The following is a 23,150-nucleotide window of genomic DNA, read 5'->3' as shown; positions in this document are numbered from 1 at the left end:
GTGGCAAAGGGAAGTCGTCTTTTGGACTCGCCTTATTCAGATCCCTGAAGTCGACGCAAACCCGAATTCTTCCGTCTTTATTTGGTACCGGCACAATGTTGGCCACCCAGTCAGAGTATTCAGACACTTTGATGAACCCAGCCTTGAACTGTTTGTCTACTTCTTCTTTGATTTTTAGGGCCCATTCAGGACGCATCCGGCGTAGCTTCTGTTTCACAGGTTTAGCCCCGGGTTTAATAGGTATCCGGTGCTCTGTAATTTCTCTGTCAATCCCAGGCATGTCTCTGTAAGACCAGGCGAACACGTCCTTGTATTCGTGGAGGAGGTCAATTAACTGCTATCTTTCCAAGGGGTCCAGGGTTATCCCTATCCTAAGTTCTTGAGGTGTATTATCGGTTCCTACGTTAATAGGTTCGGTTTCCTCAATGATGGGGTTCTGGTTTCCCATTTGTCATGTTCTTTGGCTAGGTGAGGTGGGTAGTCACTCAAGTGAAATTCCTCATAGTCATTCAGAATTGCATTGCAGTTAAAATGAGGCGAGTCATAAGCAAACTTTGCGTTCATTAAGTTGACACGAGCGAAAAGCTCGGAAAGGACAGACATCTCATGGTCAGTCAGAGGCGACACAACATAGGAAGTGGCTCCTGGAACAGGCTCCAGGTTGTCACCATTAATGGGAATGGGGGTGACCCTAAATCAGCCACGGCTTTGTGATAAAACAGTGGGAAGGGGACCTTGACCGGGACATCAGGAGCGTTAGGAGCTACGACAGACTCTGACTCTGACTCAGACTCAGATCCTTCTTCATTTCCCTCCTTGAACATAGGGCCTTCTCCAGTTGTTATCTTGAGAATGCGGCCTTGGCGATCGGTCCACTTGACAGTCTTCCTCCAACCTTGGGTAGCTTTCTCCGGGTCAGTATCGGAGATCAAGGAGGTTGGATCAAATTGAATGTCTTTCAGGGCGATGTTGATGATGTCCTCATAGTCGAGGTGTTTGACGTTATCTTCCCCAAAGAGGAGTGTGACAGCTTGTCCGTCAAGGCATGGTGACGGTTTGGACTTAGTTGATGCAGCTTCGATGTTTGTCGGGGATAAAGTAGCAGTCCTGGAAGACTTCCACTCCCGGGTACCTAGCTTTCACCACAGAGTCATAAATTGGCTCCGGAAAGCCATGGTAGAGCTCAGACTCTCCCTCGGGGACAAAGTATCCGTTGAGAGTCAGATGGTAGGGACGGAGGATGACTCCGTGCTTCTTGCGTTTTCGGACTAGGAGGTTCATCTCCTAGATATCTTGGTCGGTGGGTTCGTATCCCAGCCCAAAGGGAATGTTGGGGACCTTAGCCTGTTTCAAGGGAGGCAATGGGTCCTTTAGTGGATTGAGTGGCAAACCCGGGAAATAGCCCTGACGCATCATAATACGGTTGACCGTGAGGTTGGTGAACGGGTCACAATCAGAGGGCGTCACTTCATCAGTTATGGCGTTCACGGCTTGGAAACCCCATATTTCATTGTCGTCCTCCTCAATGGCTTGGGAGGCCATCCCCTTTCTCATAACTGCTTTGATTCGGGAAGCGGGAATCGTGATCGTTTTCCCGTTAAAGGGGACCTTGATCTTCTGGTGGAGATTTGATGTGACCGCCTTGACGGCGTGAATCCAGGGACGTCCCAGGAGCATGATGAAGGATGCGTGGATGTCGACCACTTGAAAACTGGTTTGTCTTTCCAGCGGCCCGGTTGAGACGGTCAAAGTGACAAGCCCGGCGACCTTGTGATGAGTGCCGTCGTAGGCGCGTACTCCTTGATTCGTTGGGATCAAATCAGATTCCTTGATACCCAGCCTATGGGCAGTTTTGAGAGGAATGACATTCACGGCGGAACCGTCATCCACGTGGACCATGGGTATATTTTTCTGGAGGTATTGTACGGTGATATACAGGGTCAGGTTATGATTGGCTCCGAACGGAGGGATGTCCATGTCGGAGAAGACGACCGGGTTATTCAGATCAGGGGCATCCCTCATCACGTGAGCCACTATTTCTTCTGGGGAGGAGGTGGAGGGCACGGTTAATTTCCCCAAGGCCTGTAGTAAGGCGTGTCGATGCTCAAAAGACGTTGCGATCAGTTGCCAAATTGAGATTTCGGCTTTTGCTTTCTGGAGCTATTTCAGGATCGAGTTCTCGGGGGCCTTTGGTTGAGTGTCCACCTCTGGGGCGATTTGGTCATTCGTTGTTGGAATGACCGTTGGATTGTTCGGATTCTGATAGGGACGTCCGGACCGGGTGAGATGTCCGATTTCTTTCGCCCGTTTCTCTTTCCCTGGGATGACATAGACATCCTCAACATCATCTCTCCATATGCCGTTAATTTCGGAGTCTCGAGGATACCTTGGAGGGGTATTCCTCGGTGGGTAGTTCTTGTGGGGAATATTCTTATGGGGACGATTTTTATGGGGGTAGTTATTTTGAGGTTAGTTATTTTGAGGGTAGTTATTTTGAGGGTGATTTTCGTGGGGTCTATGCCAGAATGGTCGCAGGAGCAATCCATCCTGGGGTGGGTAGTTTTGAAGGCTTGGGGAATTCACCCTTGGGCGCGGTGTTGGTGGATTGAAGATGAGTCGGCGGTAGGCGTCGTCGAGTCGGGTGATTCTCTCAGAGAGGCTGGCTATGGCCTCCTCAACTTGTTGAAACATAGTGAGCATAGTGGCAACACTAAACATAAACACTCCGTCTGAAGGATCCTTTCCAAAGCATTCACCTCGTCGTCAACTGGCAGGATGAGGTGAGAGCAGTCTAGGGTCGGCTCATCGTCAGAGATGGCGTGAATTCCCAGAGGATTCGTCTTGTTATTCGGCTTAGTTGGTGGGAGTAAAGGCAAATCTCCCTTCTCAATCATGTCTTGAATAAGGTGCTTGAGCTTAAAGCACTTTTCGGTATCATGCCCTTTCCCTCGATGATATTGATAGTAGGCATTGGGGTTCCAGAATCGGGACTTCTTGGCATCGGTCGGATCCGGGGTGGGTCCGATCGGTTGTAACTTCCCCTGGTCCATGAGCCTTTTCAGGGCACTTGCATAAGTCGACCCTATGTTGGTGAACACTCTGCGGGGCGCTCGTTTTCTTAGCACATGGTTCGACGAGGTTGACCTCATCAATCTTGTTCGTCTGACCGTAAGGGAGAGATCCGGTTGAGGTGGATCCCTGGTAACCTCTGCCAGTAGTCTTGGCTAAGACACACTTCCGGAGGTCGTCCTCAATACGCGTCCCCAGAATCTGCAGATCTTGAAAAGTCTTGATATTCTGATACCTCAGTAGGTTGGCATAAACTGGGCGGAGATTGTTAACAAACTTTTCCACCAGAGTTGATTCACTCGGCTTACTGACCAATTGAGTACTCACCCTCCTCCAACGGGTTAGGAACTCAGTGAACCCTTCCTTGTCGTTTTGGGTTAGCACTTCGAGAGTACGGGTGTTGGCCTGGATTTCGACATTGTCAACATACTGTTTGGCTAACTCAACTGCGATCTCATCCCAAGTAGTAAGGTTTTTCGGATGAAGGGAGTAGTACCATTGGCGAGGAATCGGCTCCAAAGAGGATGGGAATATCCGGGTAAAAAGTTCCTGTTTGACCCCCTTAATGGCCATATAGTCCTTGAAAGCACGGATATGGTTGAGTGGGTCCTCCACTCCCTTGAACTTAGGCACATCGGTCAGGGTGAAGTTGTCAGGTAACTGGTCCCCAAAAGGCTCGAACCTTCGATTGTTCTCAAGATGGATATTGTTACCCCGGGCTAGAAGCTGTTCTTCCAAGAGCTTTAGCCTCTTCTCGATTCGAGGGTGGGGTATTATGTTCCCCAGTTTCCTTGTTCTCCAGGGCATCGATACGGGTCTCGACGCGATCCAGGGTGACCTTAAGAGCGGTAAGCAGGCTGGCTAGCTGATTAGTTGTGACATCTCTGTTGTTATCATTGTTGTTGTTGGACGAAGCTGAAGATGGGGCCATGGGTCTGAGGCAGAAAAACGGCTCACATTACAACTCAATCCGACATGGTTACAAGACTGAACGCAGACAACGCAAAGGACGAGACAAAGATTAGACTCAACAAGACGGGGTGACCGTGTGTGGTCCTTCGGTGCTGACTCGATTTATGACGTGACGGTGTTTGACCGAACTTTTGACACGAGTCCAACATGACGGCGTGACGCCGTTGGACGGGTCTTGTGGTGAGACAACTCATAAGTAAAGACCCATAAGTACGTTTGCTTTGACTCGATAGACACGAGGCGGAATTGGAATGGAGGACTGAAGTTTTCGAAAATAGAAACTTTCAAAAAGATTCATTTGTCGCTTTAATGGGCGGCTTCCGAAGATAGAAATCTCCGCAAGTCGATCAGTTTAAAAAGGTTGTCTTAAGTTTATTTACAAAAGACGGTTTGAGTCTGAGTCGGCTCGGAAAACAGTGCATTGTTCCCCAAGACGGTTTTTGAAATTCAAAAATGTATGTTTTGAAAATCGAGTTTAAAATGTTTGAAGAGGTCTCGGGGACGGTGTATGGTCCTCGGGATCTCGAAAGTGTCTCGAGAAAAGGGTGTGTGCTTTTCTCGGGTTTTGAAAGAGCCATTGTCGACGCGAAACGGGTTAAAATCCGTGTCTAGACGCGGCGATTATAACGGCGTGAAAAGGTGATTTGAAATGGTTATACAAAACGGGGTTTAAAAATCGTCATTACGACGGCCTAGAAAGGCATGTTGAAATGGTTATACAAACCGGGTTTGAAAATCGTCATTACGACGGCCTAGAAAGGCGTGTTGAAATGGTTATACCAAACCGGGTTTGAAAATCGTCATTACGACGGCCTAGACAGGCGTGTTGAAATGGTTATACAAAACCGGGTTTGAAAATCGTCATTACGACGGCCTAGAAAGGCGTGTTGAAATGGTTATACAAAACCAGGTTTGAAAATCGTCATTACGACAGCCTAGAAAGGCGTGTTGAAATGGTTATACAAAACCGGGTTTGAAAATCATCATTACGACGGCCTAGAAAGGCGTGTTGAAATGGTTATACAAAACCGGGTTTGAAAATCGTCATTACGACGGCCTAGACAGGCGTGTTGAAATGGTTATACAAAACCGGGTTTGAAAATCGTCATTACGACGGCCTAGAAAGGCGTGTAACGGTTGGCGAAAGACCGAGTTTTGAAACGGTCATTATAACGGCGCGAAAAGGTGATTTTGGAAGTTTGAAAATGAAACGGAAGGACTTATGATCAAGTAGCACATAAGCACTCACAGTTCATTATATTATGCATTATGCTGACACGGGTTTTGGCTTAAAAGGGTGGGTTACACACCAAGCAATCAAACCCCGATTTGCGAGAGGGATACCAATCCAAACAAAATGTGTAAGGAGGGTGCCCTAGCCTCGTGCTTGAAAGTGATGAAAGCTCTTTCACGAAACAGAAATGTGTAACGTCAACGGTATGCTTGACTCAATCGGGATTCGAAACGCGGGGATGAGAAAACTGACGCCGACGAGACAAGCCAAATGGTCGAAAAGGGTTAGGTTGTGGGCCCGGACAAGGAACCCGACCGTGACCGTAATATCAATTAATGCATTCCAACCAAGACCTCGTTCGAGTCTCACCATCTAGGGATCACAAAGACGTAAGTGTCCTAGTTTTCCCCAGCAGAGTCGCCAATCTGTGGACATGGCCCACCTGCAATCCCACTTCGATCTGTGGACGTACAGCGGTCTTTTTGAAAGCCACGCTCGGCGGCGTAAAAATGCTTTTGACCGGATCATTTTTAGATCGGTCGGTTTCGTATCGGTTAGGGTCTCGAAATGATTAGAGATGTTCGGAGTCGCCACCAAGCATTTGTGGGATGCCTGGAACCCGTTCGAAATCCACTTTATACCTCGGTCAAATCGAAGCACAAAGCAGCGTTTGACATAGGTACTAAAGATAAGGAAATAGTCCCTCTTTAGCATCCTATCTCTAGAATGACCCTCGTACGCCCTGGATAAGGTCGTCCACTATCCAAAGTTTCTGAGTAAGAGGAGAAGGTACGTATTGGGAAGCCCTTTAATCAGACACCCAATCCCGCCCGCGTTTAGCGGCCTCTACTGATCGATCTTGGTTGGTTGAATGCAAAAGTTGATAAAACGGTTTAAATGCATGAATGCACATCCAATGATTTAAACCAAACATCTGAGAGCTTTCTAAGTCGGTTGATTTAATCCAAGTATCAGGTATAAGATGTCGAGTTGGATTAATGGTTGATTTGCATGCAAGAGGGAAATTAAACATCCATTTACCGTGTTAGGTTTAGGGTGATTAGCATGATACATTTGTCTTAGTAAGGCATTTTGCAAGTGTGGTTTTGAATAGTCATCTGACCTGTCCTATATCCGAGTTAACCGGAGTCGGGATCGTCCTAGACTAATGCTGGAAGGGAACAGGCCCTGTACCTGACGGCCATATGAGGCGCGAGTCAGCAGGCGATACAAGGGGCCTCCCTATGGTATTGAAAATGAGAAATGGGGTGCCTGTTTAGGCGTGGGTTAGCCCACGGTTTATGTGCCGTGTTCTGACCTTTTAGAAAACGTTATAAAACGTGTTGAAAATGGGTATTTGAACCCGGTTTGATTTGAAAGGGTCGTTTAGACCGCATTTGTTGATTTGAAGAACTCGACTCGAATAATCATCATTATTTTGATAATATTCGGCATCGGGTTCGATTTGACAAACTTGACATGAATTGTTTTGAAAATGATTATGGACTAATTGTTTTAAGTCCATTTGAATGTAATTAGTCGATACTCATCATCGTACCCGGGTTAAAATCCGGCATGGTATGTAGAACCAAGGATGACTTTGTGTTGGTGACTAATATGTTTGTTTGAAAATGTAAAGAAATGAAATAAAAGGCTTGAAAATACCTTTTAAATGTCATTAACCAAATATTATCACCGAAACACGGATTTAACCGTCATGGTATGAGGAACCAAGGGTGAAAAATGCTTTATGGTCAAAACAAGTGAAATAAAATAACAATGGTTCAAAAATACTTGAAATGGTGAAAACCGATTACAAATATGAAAAATGGATTAAGGGAAATGACGAGAACAAACACGGTTTTGGCTCGTTTATTCCATGTTTTGGTTCATGTTATGCATGTTTTAGCATGTTAGAGTCATGAAACAAATGAAACATAATAAAAGAGGATTTTTACACCCTCATACTTACATGTTTGGTTATGGCGAGTGACCGACGTAAGTGTAACAACTCGTTTGATCGAAAAAAACTCGGTTTAAAACCGTTTTGGTAAGTAAAAAGAGTGTTTTGAAAGTTTAGTGATGGTGTAGTGGTCGAAATGGTCGGCTGTAACACCCCGTATTTTATTAAGTTGGATAAAAAATTTTTTAATTGCTATTTTGAATTTAATTACATCATTTAACGATTTATATATTTATGCTTAGCTAATTAATTAATTTCATCATAATTCGATACGTTAATTTTAATAATCATTAATAAGTTTATTTAAAGTTAGTTCGAGTTTATTGAAATTAGTTCGAGTTTATTTATTTAATAATTTCCGTTTCTTTACGAGTCCTTATGAAAGTTGTTTTAAGTGAACCCGAGATGGATTTTGGGAACAAAACCGTCCAATTAGCTATTTTGAGCTTATTTCACTAAATTAGCAATTTTTATTAATATCCGTTAGTTTTGTAAAAATCGCTAATAATTCCGATTCAAGTTGATATTGTATTATTTACGTTAACTAGCTGAGTTTATTTTATTTTCACTCATTAAATTTATTTATTATTGATTCCGTTTTATTACTGAAACTTTTACTAAAAACCGATTTTATTAACTCGAAACGGTTTTAATAACTATCGAAGTTTCTTAACGACGAAACGTCGTATAATAAATAGCGGTATGGCAGTCTTTGCCTCATTTTCATCTCCTCACGTCTCTTTTTCTTCTTCTCTCTTCTTTTTTCTTCTTCCTCGCGATCTTTTTCTTTCCTTTTCAAAAATTGATCTGTTAATCGACGTCGGTGCTTCGTTCCTTATCCGTTTTCAACTATTTTTGTTCCATAGCGCTCCTTTAAATCGTTCGTCATTCCGATGTAAGTAACATTCTTTTTCGTCATGTATTTTTACAAACCCAATTTATACTTTCAGCTTTATTTATTATAAGACGGTTGTAGATGCTAAGATAGACGGTCTTGTAGAAGATTTGTTAGTCATAAATGATTAGTTCAATCGGAAAAAGGTAACAATTATAGATTACTCAATATTACTTGTAAAATATGTTTATTTCGAATCTTTGGTTAGTCTTTTTATAATTAAGACGGTGTATAATTATATATAGGGATCCTTATGGATGTTAATTAGTCAGTTGTATAGTTGAGGCGGTGTATACTGATATGTGGAGATGATTGAGACGGTGTATACTGACCTCTAGGGATCATTTGGGATGCTAGCTAGTAAGTGGTATATTTAAGACGGTGTATCTTTGACATGTATGGATTGTTTTGGGTGATAATTGGTGTGTTTTATAGTTGAGACGGTGTATCTTGACATGTAGGGATTGTTTTGGACTAATTTGGACTCGTGTGTTGGGCGATTTTTGTAGTCTTTAGGGTCTATTTTTGAGTTGCTTTATACTTGTGGATTTCCGCTCTAAAACCGTTTTAAATGCTTGACTTAGGTTGCTCACCTAGGACTGTTTTTAGGCGCGAGAATGGAGTCTTAAGGGGACGATTGGTACTCTGTTTTGGGCAGGGACGAGAGCTGTCATCGTGGGTTTTCACTTTGCATTTGAGGACTGGAGTTGGGGTCGAATTTAGGCATCTTTTGGGTTCTGTTTTGGACTGATTTTTGGGTCAGGTTATGAAGTAGGGTGAAGGGTGGCTATGGGTAGTCGGGTGGTGGTCGTGTCGGACTCCTAGTGGCCTGGCAGTGGCCTAGTTGTGGCCTGGCCGTGGCCTAGCTAAGTCACGAGTTTGAGGCCATGTGTAGTTGGTGGTTAGGCCGAGTTTGAGGTTGTCATAATAACTTTTGAGCCGTGTCCATAAATTGTTTTGACGCTAGTTTGGTTTATTTAAAATATAATTAAATTAATTTCCGTCTCATATTTTATATAAAGATAATTCGTTAATATCGTCCTTTCACATAATTATTTTAGGTGGCTCATATGTGGTTGAAGATGAAGAGTAATTTTTGGTTTTAGAAGCTTTCTCAAGTTATTACTTGTCTCTTTGCTAGCGTAAGGTAACTATTCCGAGTTACTCGACGAATTAATATCACATTAGTAGTTGATGTTGTGTTTGTTGTTTGATAAGTGTTTAGGTGATTGATAATGTTTTACTTTCGTTTTTCACATGATAGAAATTGGAAATAGCATGAGAATAATATTGCGATAAAATTTGTGATTTGGGCCAAAGTAGGCCAAGACTGCGAAGTGGGCAGTTGACCAAACGAGTTTGGTCAACCTAGGTTTAAACCAGTCAGCCTCGATTTGACCGATGACCCGTCACGGGACTCGGGTCGAGGGTTTGTCTTTGAGGTAAGATTGGTTGTTATTGGAGGTTTTATGTTATGCCTTGATATTTGTAATTATCATTTCACATGTTGGTTGTTGGATGCTTTGGATGCCTTATGCTTGAGTCTTGTTTGCCTTTAGCCATTGTAGTTTATTCTCATGGACTATGATATTAATGGTTAGCTATAATTTGGTTATTGATGACATTGAGGATATGGTTGGATTGTCTGTTGAATAGACATTTATATAGCCTTTCACATGATAGAATGTTAGCATTTATGTTGGTAAGTTGGACTCTTTGCCCCTCTTATGGTTAATTGGGTATCCTACTTGTCTTGTGTGGTGTGGGTTAAAGTATTCAAGCTGGGACTAGCTGGGACTAGGTCCTAGGTGAGTATTTCGGCCTTCATCATAGATAGGTCATTATAGTCTTTGACGAGTGTATGTTCACTCCTTAATAGCCTCTGTGTGGTGATTCACATGATAGTGTAGTATGAGTCGGTCTAGTATTCACATGCTAGGACTATGTGTTGTTATATTGTTGTTCACATGATAAGCACGATTGTCTAGCATCTATATGCTAAGGCATTGTGTGATTCGTATTCATATTCTTATGTTTACATGTTATATTAATTATGACATTTCGTGGCTGGGAGAACTCGGAGTTACTCCCCACTGACTGTGGCTTTCGTATTTGTATAAAATGCGATTGACAGGTAGGTGATGCATATATGGGGTACATGGACGAGCTAGCGAGCAAAGTAACCTTGGGACCTAGATTGGCTTTATTTTATTGTGACCCTTAAACACTTTTTACGTCACATACATTTTAGGGACATATGTCTCCCTCTTTACATTTAGTTATATAATTTGTTATTCGTGACTTTAGCGATGGTTATGTTATGAAACTTCTAGTTAGACCTTGTATGTTTGACACCTTCCAATTTGGATATCTTTATAACAGGTTCAGGTTTTAAAACTTACAGGTTTTTACCCAAATGAACCTATTACAAACATATCCATGCAGTTTTATTCTAGAATTACGTGTTTATTTTTCCGCGATAAATGAGGGTGTCACAGTTGGTATCAGAGCATATTTTCTCCCGACGCACGTTTGTGCACCCCAATATAAATAACTTGACCTTAAAATAATAAACTTGAGAGATGGGTAAGATGGGTAGACTTAGGACCTTATGTTGTAGTCTCTTTGTGTTTGCTCTTTGTTAGGTACTAACCTGTTTGTTGATTGTCATTTAATATTTGTTGCATTCTTAGATCTATGACCGTGAGCTTATCTATAGCTAATGGAGTTATTACCCTTATTATAAAAAAAAATTTGAACTAAAGGTTTTGAAAATATTTTAATGTTTTTCACTGGTTTTAACGTCAATTAGTGTTAAAGCTTGTTATTGGAGACGTCTGATAATTAGTTTTATCATTTGTTGGTGTAAAAATGTATTTTTATGTCTTTGAATTGGAATATTGATGTTCTTGAGTGATCGCCAAGAGTATCTCCGTTCCATTGAAAGGACACTTATATTTTAAGAAGATCAAGATTTAGTGCCGATTGCTGAGGATTGAAGATTTGTTCAACCTTTGAAGAATGCTTCTACTTCCTTGAAGATGTTTCTCGTTCTTTGTGTATCTCGCCTTATTTTTAATCTCTTGGTGCTTATCCTCCTTCGAAACTCCCTTCTGTTTTACTTTAAAAGCTACGCTTGTACTCCTAACTTGTCTTTTGTTCTTTGCTTATCCTCCCTTAACGCCATTAGATAGTACTCTTTCTTGTGAGGAATGTTGACCTGGGTTGGAAAATTCGACTTTCGAGGAGATTGTTTGTGTCTGACCCTTAACCCTGGCTTTGAGAAGTCGTGACGTTAGAAAGACTTAGGTAAGGTAATGAGACATACTTAGTGATTCTTATACCTAGTTCCTTGACAAAGTAAGTATAATCGATTGGTGGATTCTTTGTGTTAGGAATGAGTTGCCTATGTGATTAAAGTTATAGAACTTGGCTTTGTTGTTTATGTTTGGGATTTGAAAGCTTAGTAGGTTGAGCGTCGTCGCCTTAGGAGTAAACATGAGATAAGTTTAGAATTTGAATTTGGAAGAAAACCCATTTTTAGATGTTAACAATCCCGTATAGTTTGGGAATGTGATTTGGTGTTAGTTGTTCCTTGAGAACTTTGTTGAGAAGTCTTTGTCAATTCATTCTTTGGTTTTTAAAGCATTGAGGTTGTGTCGAGTGCTTGAGATAAAGAGATGCTTTTATACTTGAGTGGTAGATTTGATTTAGGGAAATCCTAATATGTGATAAGATAGGTAGAAGAAGTATCTAACCGATTTATCACCCCTTAAACGAGCGTTTATTTTACCTTGACCCTTGTTTGGGGTTTGGTCATTTTGTCATGAAGGTACAATACCATAATAGGCGTGACCTTGTTAGAGAGAACCTTAAGTTTTAGGAAGCGTATGGTTTAAGCCTTAAAAATCCTCTTTCATACCTTTAATCGTTTTCCTCCCTTTCGTTCATACCTTGGTTGGATTTGATTCTTAAGTATAAAAGTTTACTCGTTATTTCCTTGTCGTGAATACCTCCCTAATTCTAATATCTCTTACTGGTTGTTAACTAGTTATCTTTATGATTCGACTCTTTTAGTCTCACATCTTGACATGTTCATATATCCCTTTTTAAATTTCCTATCATTTCCTGACCTGGTTATTACCCTTTGTTTCCTTAGTGGAGTGATGACATTGTTGTTTGAGATTTGAGTATCTGACATTTCCTTGTTGTCTAATTTCCCTTTATCCTTGACCATAAGCGTTACCGTTCATACCTCATTTCCTTGCTTCATCTTGCTCCTCCTTTAAGTTTGACACTCGTATCTTGTGAAACTCTATCCTTGACATCCTTGTAAATTTGACTTCAATTCTTATCCCTAGGAAGTTCATCATACCTCTTTTGTTGGTTAAGCTTGAACCCTCTTAGCATACTTGTATCTATGATTCTAACTTACTTTTTATTTCGCACATTTTCTAAATATTTCAAGCTATCATTTTTGGTTCATTGTTAAAAAAATTTATGTTACTATTACAAAATTTTCCCTACTTGTAAAGATTTGGAAAATGAAAATTCGATTTAATTCTCTAATTGCTCTTTGAGTATAGACTTCTTTATCATGGTTTTGAGTTGCTAAACCTGAGATTTTTGTAAATTTTATCCAATTTCTATTCACTTTGATCTAATTATGATGCCTTTGTCAAAGTTTAATATTATATTTTCAGGGATTTGACCCCCAATTGGGTTTAAAGGTGAAACCTTTATTTCCATTTTGGCTTTTGCAAAAGAAAATTTGAATGGATTTTCTTTTCTTTTGATTTTAACGTTGATCGGATGTTAGAACTCGTTATTAGAAACGTTTAATAACTTGTTCTACTCTTGTCGACGAGTGATTTTCGGTTTTAAATTTGTCTCTGACTTGGAAAGTTAGCGCTCTTGTGTGCACGACAAGGGCAATTTCGTTCCATGGAGGAGACTTATATTTTCGAAAACTCTCTATAAATGTTTTTGAAAGCATTTTGATTTTTGATTTATACAAATGATTTGCCTTTTGACCTTATCTTTGATTTGGAATGTGATGTTCTTGAATGCGCAACGAGAACCCTTCCGTTCCTTTGATGAGAATCGTTACATTTTAAAATTTTATTTGAAACTTTTGAAAGAATTTTGATTCTTACGATAAGTGACCTTTTAAATGTTTTGGTTACCGATTCCAATTTCAGTTTTATTTTTATAACCTTTCATTTATACTTTCAAGTTTCGAGGACGAAACTTTTTAAAAGATGGGGTGATTGTAACACCCCGTATTTTATTAAGTTTGATAAATTTTTTTTTAATTGCTATTTTGAATTTAATTACATCATTTAACGATTTATATATTTATGCTTAGCTAATTAATTAATTTCATCATAATTCGATACGTTAATTTTAATAATCATTAATAAGTTTATTTAAAGTTAGTTCGAGTTTATTGAAATTAGTTCGAGTTTATTTATTTAATAATTTCCGTTTCTTTACGAGTCCTTATGAAAGTTGTTTTAAGTGAACCCGAGATGGATTTTGGGAACAAAACCGTCCAATTAGCTATTTTGAGCTTATTTCACTAAATTAGAAATTTTTATTAATATCCGTTAGTTTTGTAAAAATCGCTAATAATTCCGATTCAAGCTGATATTGTATTATTTACGTTAACTAGCTGAGTTTATTTTATTTTCACTCATTAAATTTATTTATTATTGATTCCGTTTTATTACTGAAACTTTTACTAAAAACCGATTTTATTAACTCGAAACGGTTTTAATAACTATCGAAGTTTCTTAACGACGAAGTAACGTACGTATAATAAATAGCAGGCTGGCAGGCTGCTGCCTTATTTTCATCTCCTCACGTCTCTTTTCTTCTTCTCTTTCTTTTTTTCTTCTTCCTCGCGATCTTTTTCTTTCCTTTTCAAAATTTGATCCGTTAATCGACGCGTCGGTGCTTCGTTCCTTATCCGTTTTCAACTATTTTTGTTCCATAGCGCTCCTTTCGTCGTTCTCGTCATTCCGATGTAAGTAACATTCATTTTCGTCATGTATTTTTACAAACCCAATTTATACTTTCAGCTTTATTTATTATAAGACGGTTGTAGATGCTAAGATAGACGGTCTTGTAGAAGATTTGTTAGTCATAAATGATTAGTTCAATCGGAAAAAGGTAACAATTATAGATTACTCAATATTACTTGTAAAATATGTTTATTTCGAATGATGGTTAGTCTGTTTTATAATTAAGACGGTGTATAATTATATATAGGGATCCTTATGGATGTTAATTAGTCATTTGTATAGTTGAGACGGTGTATACTGATATGTGGAGATATTTGAGACGGTGTATACTGACCTCTAGGGATCATTTGGGATGCTAGCTAGTAAGTGGTATATTTAAGACGGTGTATGCTGACATGTATGGATTGTTTTGGGTGATAATTGGTGTGTTTTATAGTTGAGACGGTGTATACTGACATGTAGGGATTGTTTTGGACTAATTTGGACTCTGTGTTGGGGCGATTTTTGTAGTCTTTTGGGTCTGTTTTTGAGTTGCTTTATACTTGTGGATTTCCGCTCTAAAACCGTTTTAAATGCTGACTTAGTTGGCTCAGCTAGGACTGTTTTTAGGCGCGAGAATGGAGTCTTAACGGACGATTGGTACTGTTTTGGGCGAGGACGAGAGCCGTCATCGTGGGTTTTCACTTTGCATTTGAGGACCGGAGTTGGGGTCGAATTTAGGCATCTTTTGGGTTCTTTTGGACCGATTTTTGGGTCGAGTTATGAAGTAGGGTGTAGGGTGGCTATGGGTAGTCGGGTGGTGGTCGTGTCGGACTCCTAGTGGCCTGGCAGTGGCCTAGCTGTGGCCTGGCCGTGGCCTAGCTAAGTCACGAGTTTGAGGCCATGTGTAGCTGGTGGTTAGGCCGAGTTTGAGGTTGTCATAACAACTTTTGAGCCGTGTCCATAAATTGTTTTGACGCTAGTTTGGTTTATTTAAAATATAATTAAATTAATTTCCGTCTCATATTTTATATAAAGATAATTCGTTAATATCGTCCTTTCACATAATTATTTTAGGTGGCTCATATGTGGTTGAAGATGAAGAGTAATTTTGGGTTTTAGAAGCTTTCTCAAGTTATTACTTGTCTCTTTGCTAGCGTAAGGTAACTATTCCGAGTTACTCGACGAATTAATGTCACATTAGTAGTTGATGTTGTGTTTGTTGTTTGATAAGTGTTTAGGTGATTGATAATGTTTTACTTTCGTTTTTCACATGATAGAAATTGGAAATAGCATGAGAATAATATTGCGATAAAATTTGTGATTTGGGCCAAAGTAGGCCAAGACTACGAGTGGGCCGATTGACCGAACGAGTTTGGTCAAGCTAGGTTTAAACCAGTCAGCCTCGATTTGACCGATGACCCGTCGCGGGACTCGGGTCGAGGGTTTGTGTTTGAGGTAAGATTGGTTGTTATTGGAGGTTTTATGTTATGCCTTGATATTTGTAATTATCATTTCACATGTTGGTTGTTGGATGCTTTGGATGCCTTATGCTTGAGTCTTGTTTGCCTTTAGCCATTGTAGTTTATTCTCATGGACTATGATATTGATGGTTAGCTATAATTTGGTTATTGATGACATTGAGGATATGGTTGGATTGTCTGCTGAATAGACATTTATATAGCCTTTCACATGATAGAATGTTAGCATTTATGTTGGTAAGTTGGACTCTTTGCCCCTCTTATGGTTAATTGGGTATCCTACTTGTCTTGTGTGGTGTGGGCTAAAGTATTCAAGCGGGGACTAGCTGGGACTAGGTCCTAGGTGAGTATTTCGGCCTTCATCATAGATAGGTCATTATAGTCTTTGACGAGTGTATGTTCACCGCTTAATAGCCTTTGTGTTCCCGACTTGGTGGGTTTATATCCAAGTTGGGGCATGACCTCGTTACTTATTTTGAGAGTAAGTGGTCAGCTTAAGTACTAGCCAACCCTTTGGTGGACTCCTTAGGGTACTCACTTTGTTTTAGAAAAATTGTGGGTCTTGGGTGCGGTGGTGTGTATCCGCATGTCTAGGTCTTCGCAGATTTTAGGCTAGGGTTGTGTTGTGTCTTGGCCATGTTTTGATAGAACCTCTGAGCCAAGATACCGGTTCGATTACCTTCCCTACCTCGTGGTATAGACTCGAGTTCTGAGTGACTATTGACGGTGCTAAGAACTTATGCCTGTCTTTGATATATTGCCCTTTCTTGTTTGATGATTCTATGAATCATAGAAGGTGAGATGCAAGCCGGCTATGGTTGATAGAGTTTGGATTCCTGGATGTTATGTGATTCACATGATAGTGTAGTATGAGTCGGTCTAGTATTCACATGCTAGGACTATGTGTTGTTATATTGTTGTTCACATGATAAGCACGATTGTCTAGCATCTATATGCTAAGGCATTGTGTGATTCGTATTCATATTCTTATGTTTACATGTTATATTAATTATGACATTTCGTGGTGGGAGAACTCGAGTTACTCCCCACTTGATCGTGGCTTTCGTATTTGTATAAAATGCGATTGTGACAGTAGGTGATGCATATATGGGGTACATGGACGAGCTAGCGAGCAAAGTAACCTTGGGACCTAGATTGGCTTTATTTTATTGTGACCCTTAAACACTTTTTACGTCGCATACATTTTAGGGACATATGTCTCCCTCTTTACATTTAGTTGTATAATTTGTTATTCGTGACTTTAGCGATGGTTATGTTATGAAACTTCTAGTTAGACCTTGTATGTTTGACACCTTCCAATTTGGATATCTTTATAACAGGTTCAGGTTTTAAAAATTACAGGTTTTTACCCAAATGAACCTATTACAAACATATCCATGCAGTTTTATTCTAGAATTACGTGTTTATTTTTCCGCGATAAATGAGGGTGTCACATCGGTCAAGTGATTTAATGCACGATGACGGTACCAAACAATGTGTAAGGCTCGTGTTTACGATCGGTAGGTCATAAATACGCGTCGGATTGTGACATTAGAAGTCGAGTCGAGAATTTTAAGGGAGAAAAGAGGGGGCGGACACTCGCGTAAGTCTCAAATGGGTGGCATTTGAGGAGTATTTATAGGAGAATGAGTGGTTTGTGTGAGTTTTGAGCGATGTGGCCACCTGGGCTGCTCAAAGAGGCGTGAGCCACGTCGCGGTTCTTCGAGTTGTGTTGTCACTTTCACAACAAACGCAATCCTGATTTGTTCTATCCTAGGTTTTGTAGTCACATGTTTGGTACTTGACCAACATGAATCCGGGAAAACTTAAGGTAGAAGGTTTGGAAAGTTTTGTTTTTGGTGGTTGACTCGGTTTGACTCGTTGTTGGACTCGGGATTTGAATTTTTGAGTCGGTTTTTTGTCCGGTGTCGGTTTTGACTCTAGTTAGTGTCATTGCGACCCCGTCGTCGTGCATTAAACACTCTAGGTATTTTTGAAATGTTTTGAAATGTTTTATTTTCGAAATCGTTTTAAGTTTTTCGACGTAAAGTTGTACACAAACTGTCAATCAAACGCCGCGATCCCAAAGCATGTTGTAGTCCGATAATCATCGGGTGTTTGTTGGAGTCTCAGCAGATACAGGGTATCTACATACGTATACTATCAATAGTTCGAGTTTATATACGCGTGATGATCGCAACGAAGGAATATGGATTAATACTGATACCCCTTCCAGAAAGGCTGGGAATTTATGGAGAAAGTGGAAATGCACCTTAGTCCGTAAGTGGCTATACGACGAGACAGGCGCAATACAGAGGACACCACCAACAAAAAAGTATGACTCAATAACACCTGAGGATTGGAATGTGTTTGTGGCATCTCACACTACTCAGGCATTTAAGGTAATATTCACTTATTAGGTTTGTTTAGTTTTTATCAAAAAAATATCGTAAGACATTTCCACTATATATAATTATTCTAACTACTTTATTTATTGTAAAATGTAAGGAAATAATTGCAAACAACAAGAAGAATGGTTCTATGAACAAGACAAGGTTCGTTGGCTCTCGAGCAGGCTACCATGGGATTGAAGTTCAAATCGTAAGTACATACACCTAGACATACCTTTATAATTTCTTTTTATTTAAATCTGGAGGTTTTATTATACTCTTGACAATCTTATTTTTTTTTCTTGTAGAAGCAAGACTTTGCCAAAAATGGAGTGATATTGGAGCAAGTTGACCGGCACTTAACTTGGCTAAGGGGTCACACGCCTAATAACGGAGACCTGACCGAATATTATAAGGAAGTGGCTTCGAAAATTGAAAGTTCTTCAATTGTTAAAACAAAAATTATTAATTTCTAGGAATTGACACAACTATATATGTATTTATATAATATAATATAATGAATGGGTGTAGGAAGAACTAGAAAAAGAGGTGGAGGCAGGTACATTTAAGCCTAAGGGACGAGAAGATATACTAGCTAAGGCAATCGGCAAACCTGAACATGGTGGCCGTGTGAGAGGGGTTCCTGATGGCATATGCATAACTGAGTATTTTGGGAAGGCTCCTAAAAAGCTGCCGACAGAAGTAGAGCGTCGCAAAGAGACAGTAATTTATTATGTATACATAGAATAAGACAGTCTCAAAATATTTATTGTTTGAAAATTATTTTACTTTAAGCATAACCAATTTGTTGAATTTTTGTCTTACATGCAGATAAATACTTTGCAAACACAAGTATCAAATATGCAAAGTATGATGGTGCATTTTTGGCAAAGTGGTGAGAAGCCAAGTCAAGAATTATTAGAATGCTTCTTGAAAGGAATGTCTATGAGTACTCAAGGATCGAAAGCTTGTCCATCTACGGATGGTTTTCATAGTATCTCAATACAAGAGAGTGAGGAGCAATCCCTTCAAGAGCCACACCGTAAAGAGAGTGAGGAGCAATCCCATCCACAGCCACACCGTAAAGAGATACCACATGAAGAGCCACCTAGACAAGAGAATGAGGTATCGTCTTTTGATTTATCACTAAGATTTTAACGAAACTTATTAATATATTTGCGTGACTAATGAGTTTGAAGTTCTGATTTTACTAATATTTCAAGGGGTGGAGAGACTGTGAATTATCATTACCCGGAAATCCGAATAAGATAGTGGCACCAGGCTTGATGTATATGGAAAAAAAGGCGGAATTCATAACTGTTCAGGGTAGATCACTAATTAATGGTTATAAGAAAGTCGAAGTTAAGAAAGTACAATCTGGATCGGAAAATGATATGTTGCATGTGCCTGTTGGGGATGATTTGATAGTATTGATTGATGTGAAGGACTCATATGTTCAGTGGCCTCAGAATCATATTCACAATCCTAGTAATGTAATTTCGTAGTTTTTTTAAAATTAGATTAGAAGTATTATCTTATAATAAGTTAATTAATGAAAATACTCCGGACTGGATGCTGCTCAAAATACTCTAAACTAGGTTTTAACTACCAATAAAACCAACTTTTACACTCATTCTCTTTAAACAGAATAAGTATTTTGTTGACTTGCCGTGGCAGGTAATTTGTAACCGTTATCCCTTAACCAATCTTCATCTCCCTCCTTTGCTCATTTAAGTATTTCTGTTATTTTTTTTTATGTTTTTTCCCTCTCTTTCAATTCCATGGTTCATTACGTCTCCTAACTTTTTATTCTTTCCCCCATTCTTCCTCTAAAAAATGTACAGAGACTAATTAAAGTTTGGAAAATTCCATAAAATTAGTAAAACAAATGTCTGGGTAATTAGATTATATTCTAAAAAGAAACGGGAAGAAATTAAGTCATTTTCTTCCTTCCGGCTAGCTCTGGGCATTTGTACACCAACATCTGACGCCATTAATTTGCTGGAAGAGATCACATATTTGAGAAATTTAATCTTGTTTTCATCTTTTACACAATTGAATTCTAATTTTTGCAGCCAAAATTTAAAAGTATCCTTTTCTTCTTTTTCCATCCTCCCACTTTTTCCATCCTTCAGAGCCTTTGCTTCTCACAACTATCCAAGCAGTACTCGTATTAATTTTAGGATTAAATCATGACTCTCTGGTCTTTATACATCAGTTTAAAAATCTTTCATATTTTTTTCTAAATAAAGTAGGGAGTATTTTGAGCAGCACCTACATAGTTCAGAGTATTTTCATTAAATAACCCTAAGTTAATATAAATATTAACTATTTTGTGAAAAATTAATAAAGATGGAAATCGTAATGAAGAAGAAGAAAAAGAATCATCAAAGGTCTGCACCACCTCTGGTCCCTACTATTCTGGATGTAGAAGTTAGTAGTGAGTTTAAGCAAAAGTTGAGAACCCCGCTGATGAATTCTTTACTTCTCGAGGCTCGCGTATTGAAGGCGAGCGGATCACTAATTAACATTTCTATTGATGACCATGTATTACACCTTGATGACTACACTTCTCCGATTTCTTACGAGGAGCTTATTCATTGGTGTGACGAAGGCGAGATAGGTGCCTCTCACATTGCTATTTTTATGAGGTAAGCTTTCATTAATGACCATGTTTTGTCTATTTTTATCCGTAAGAAGCCAACCGTTATTCCAGAAATGAGAATATCAATGTATACCTTGTTCTGAAATTTTTTCAGTACAATGGTTTTTATGAACTACTTGAACAATTTTAGTTGAAATTGTTGTAGGTATTTGAGTGATCTTAGTGATACTATGAAGTCTACTAGTTTCTACGGATTCTTGTTCCCGGAGACGTTGTTTAAATTTGCATCCGTAAGTGAAGATTTACGATCAGATTATATTGCTAGACCTATGACATGTACGGGGTGTGGCAGGGGTCGAAAACTGATATTTGCAGCTTATCACGAAAGGTATACATAAAGCTTTCCATTTTGGAACTTCTATTTATTTATTCCTGGCTATTTACGTGAAATTTTCTCATTGTCCTCTTTTTTTAATCAAAGCGATCATTGGATGTTGGCTGCAATTAATCCATCTGAAAGTATTATGTATTGGTGTGATCCTGTTGGGTATACGGAGCCTTGAAAGTTTATCATGGAAATAATTAATAGGTAAATCATATATATTACATGTTAGTGCGTGATTTGAATTATATTTGACATGACGACTTATTTTAGTTAAATCACATACAGAGCCTTCGAGAAAAGAAACTCTATCGATCCACTAGCAAGGCTCGAGGCAAAACCAGTTACTTGGACAATAATTAAGGTATATCTTTTATATTGTCAATATTTATTAGGAAAAAATTCATTTTTTGTATTTAGCATTTAGTGAAACTTTCTGATGTGGAGTTAGGTGTTGTCTCTTTTGATGCATTCGAAGGGTAATGGAAGTATATAGTTGTCAGTTGTGTTCAATGTTTTTGGTCTGTTGGTGCGTGCATCATGATGTAGCTGCGGTCACCTGATAGACTACTTAGACTAAAGTTGAATCATGTCAAATTTGATGGATTTTGGTCTGTTGGTGCTTGCATCATCTGAATGTGCCGCATATTGAGCACTTACGGAATCTGTGATTCCTAAATCTCACCCTATTTTTAGTCTTAGGGTTGCTAGGCTAATTGCCACTATGAGGTACTTCCTGCTTAAGCATTTATCGCTCACACCTGATCAGTTTGTGTAGCTTTTGGTCTGTTGGTGCATCATGTGAATGTGCAGCATCTGATTTGTTGATGTAGCATTTAGTTTTGCATTCTCGTCACCTTTTGCATCAGGCTTTATTTTGGCCTGTTTTCTGTCAGTTTTTGCATCAGGCTGGGAATTTTGGCCTGTTTTTGTGCAGCACCTGTTTGTTTTTTGGGCTGATCAGTATTTGCATTCTCGTCAGTTTTGTGCAGCACCTGTTTTTTGGCCTGATCAGTATTTGCATTCTCGTCAGTTTTTGCATCAGGCTTTATTTTGGCCTGTTTTTGGTCGGAGTAGATATAACATATGTATATGGGTTTGGTTTTTATTTTTCTTTTAGTGTCCTCGCCAGCCTGATGGGAGCGTATTATGCGGGTATTATATTTGTCGATATATGTTGGAGCTAATCAAAGGAAGATATATTAATATTACCCCAAATGTATGTATTTTTTTTCTTCATTTCAATTATTTTCATCGCTTTGCTTATTATAATCTCCATCTTATTAATTGCTTTACTTTACACGTCATATATATAGCGTATTAACTAAATTTTTGGATGTCCTATATATATAGTTCATGCTTAACGCCCCAAAGACATATACGGTTGAGCAAATCGACGAGGTGCGGAATATTTGGGCTGAATTCACCCTCAATTTTAAGCCGAAAAGTAAAGGTGGATGAAGCCGATTACAATTTCTTGATGTTCAATTCTTTTTGCACTTACATGCTACTAAGTAATAATGATTCAAGGATTTTTATTTATATTTTGCAAGTATGAAAGTACGTTTGTAGCATATGTGCTATTACAAACATTAAACGATGTATATTTTTTCAAGGATTTGTCCTTGTTAATTCTAATAAAATTTGTTGCGTAAAATATGTTGGAGTTTCTGAATTTTAATGCAGGTTTAATTCTTATATGAGCTATATATACGATTCAATCGTGTAGGAATTACGATGAAAAAGGAAATATAAAAAAAAACACTTTTCAAAGAGAACGGTTAATTGTTAAACCTGTTCTATTTGAAATGGCACAAAATGGCGCCAAATGGTATATCAAAGAGCACGCCTTAACAAATAGGACGGTTATATCATCCCCCGTTCGCTTTGAAAACGTTCAACAATGGCGCCAAACACCCCTGTCAAAGAGAACGCCTTAACAAAGAGCCCGGTCCCCTTTTACACCCGTGCTGTTTGAAATATCAATGAGAGCGGTTCCCATTAGCAACCGTGCTATTTGAAATAACAACGAGCACGGGTTGACCATTTACCAACCGTTCTCATATGTCAAAGAGAACGCTTGGCCACAGGCCGGTTGAAAGACGCATTTAGAACGGTGCTTGACCGTTCTCCTTAATGGTTATTGTAGTAGTG

General features: G+C 39.2%; 1 long non-coding RNA gene across 1 annotated transcript; it reads left to right on the top strand.

Annotated features, from left to right (window-relative positions):
* The first annotated feature begins 20,496 nt into the window (after positions 1-20,496).
* Positions 20,497-22,447, top strand: LOC141621641 (uncharacterized). The gene is made up of 3 exons (XR_012532528.1): positions 20,497-20,660; positions 22,117-22,215; positions 22,350-22,447. It is a non-coding gene; the product is annotated as an uncharacterized LOC141621641 (long non-coding RNA).
* The last annotated feature ends 703 nt before the right edge of the window (positions 22,448-23,150 follow it).

The sequence above is a fragment of the Silene latifolia genome, chromosome X (genome assembly GCF_048544455.1).
Source record: "Silene latifolia isolate original U9 population chromosome X, ASM4854445v1, whole genome shotgun sequence".
Classification (NCBI taxonomy): Eukaryota; Viridiplantae; Streptophyta; class Magnoliopsida; order Caryophyllales; family Caryophyllaceae; genus Silene; species Silene latifolia.
The sequence above is the reverse complement of the archived record's forward strand: the minus strand, read 5'-3'. Positions and strand labels throughout refer to the sequence as shown.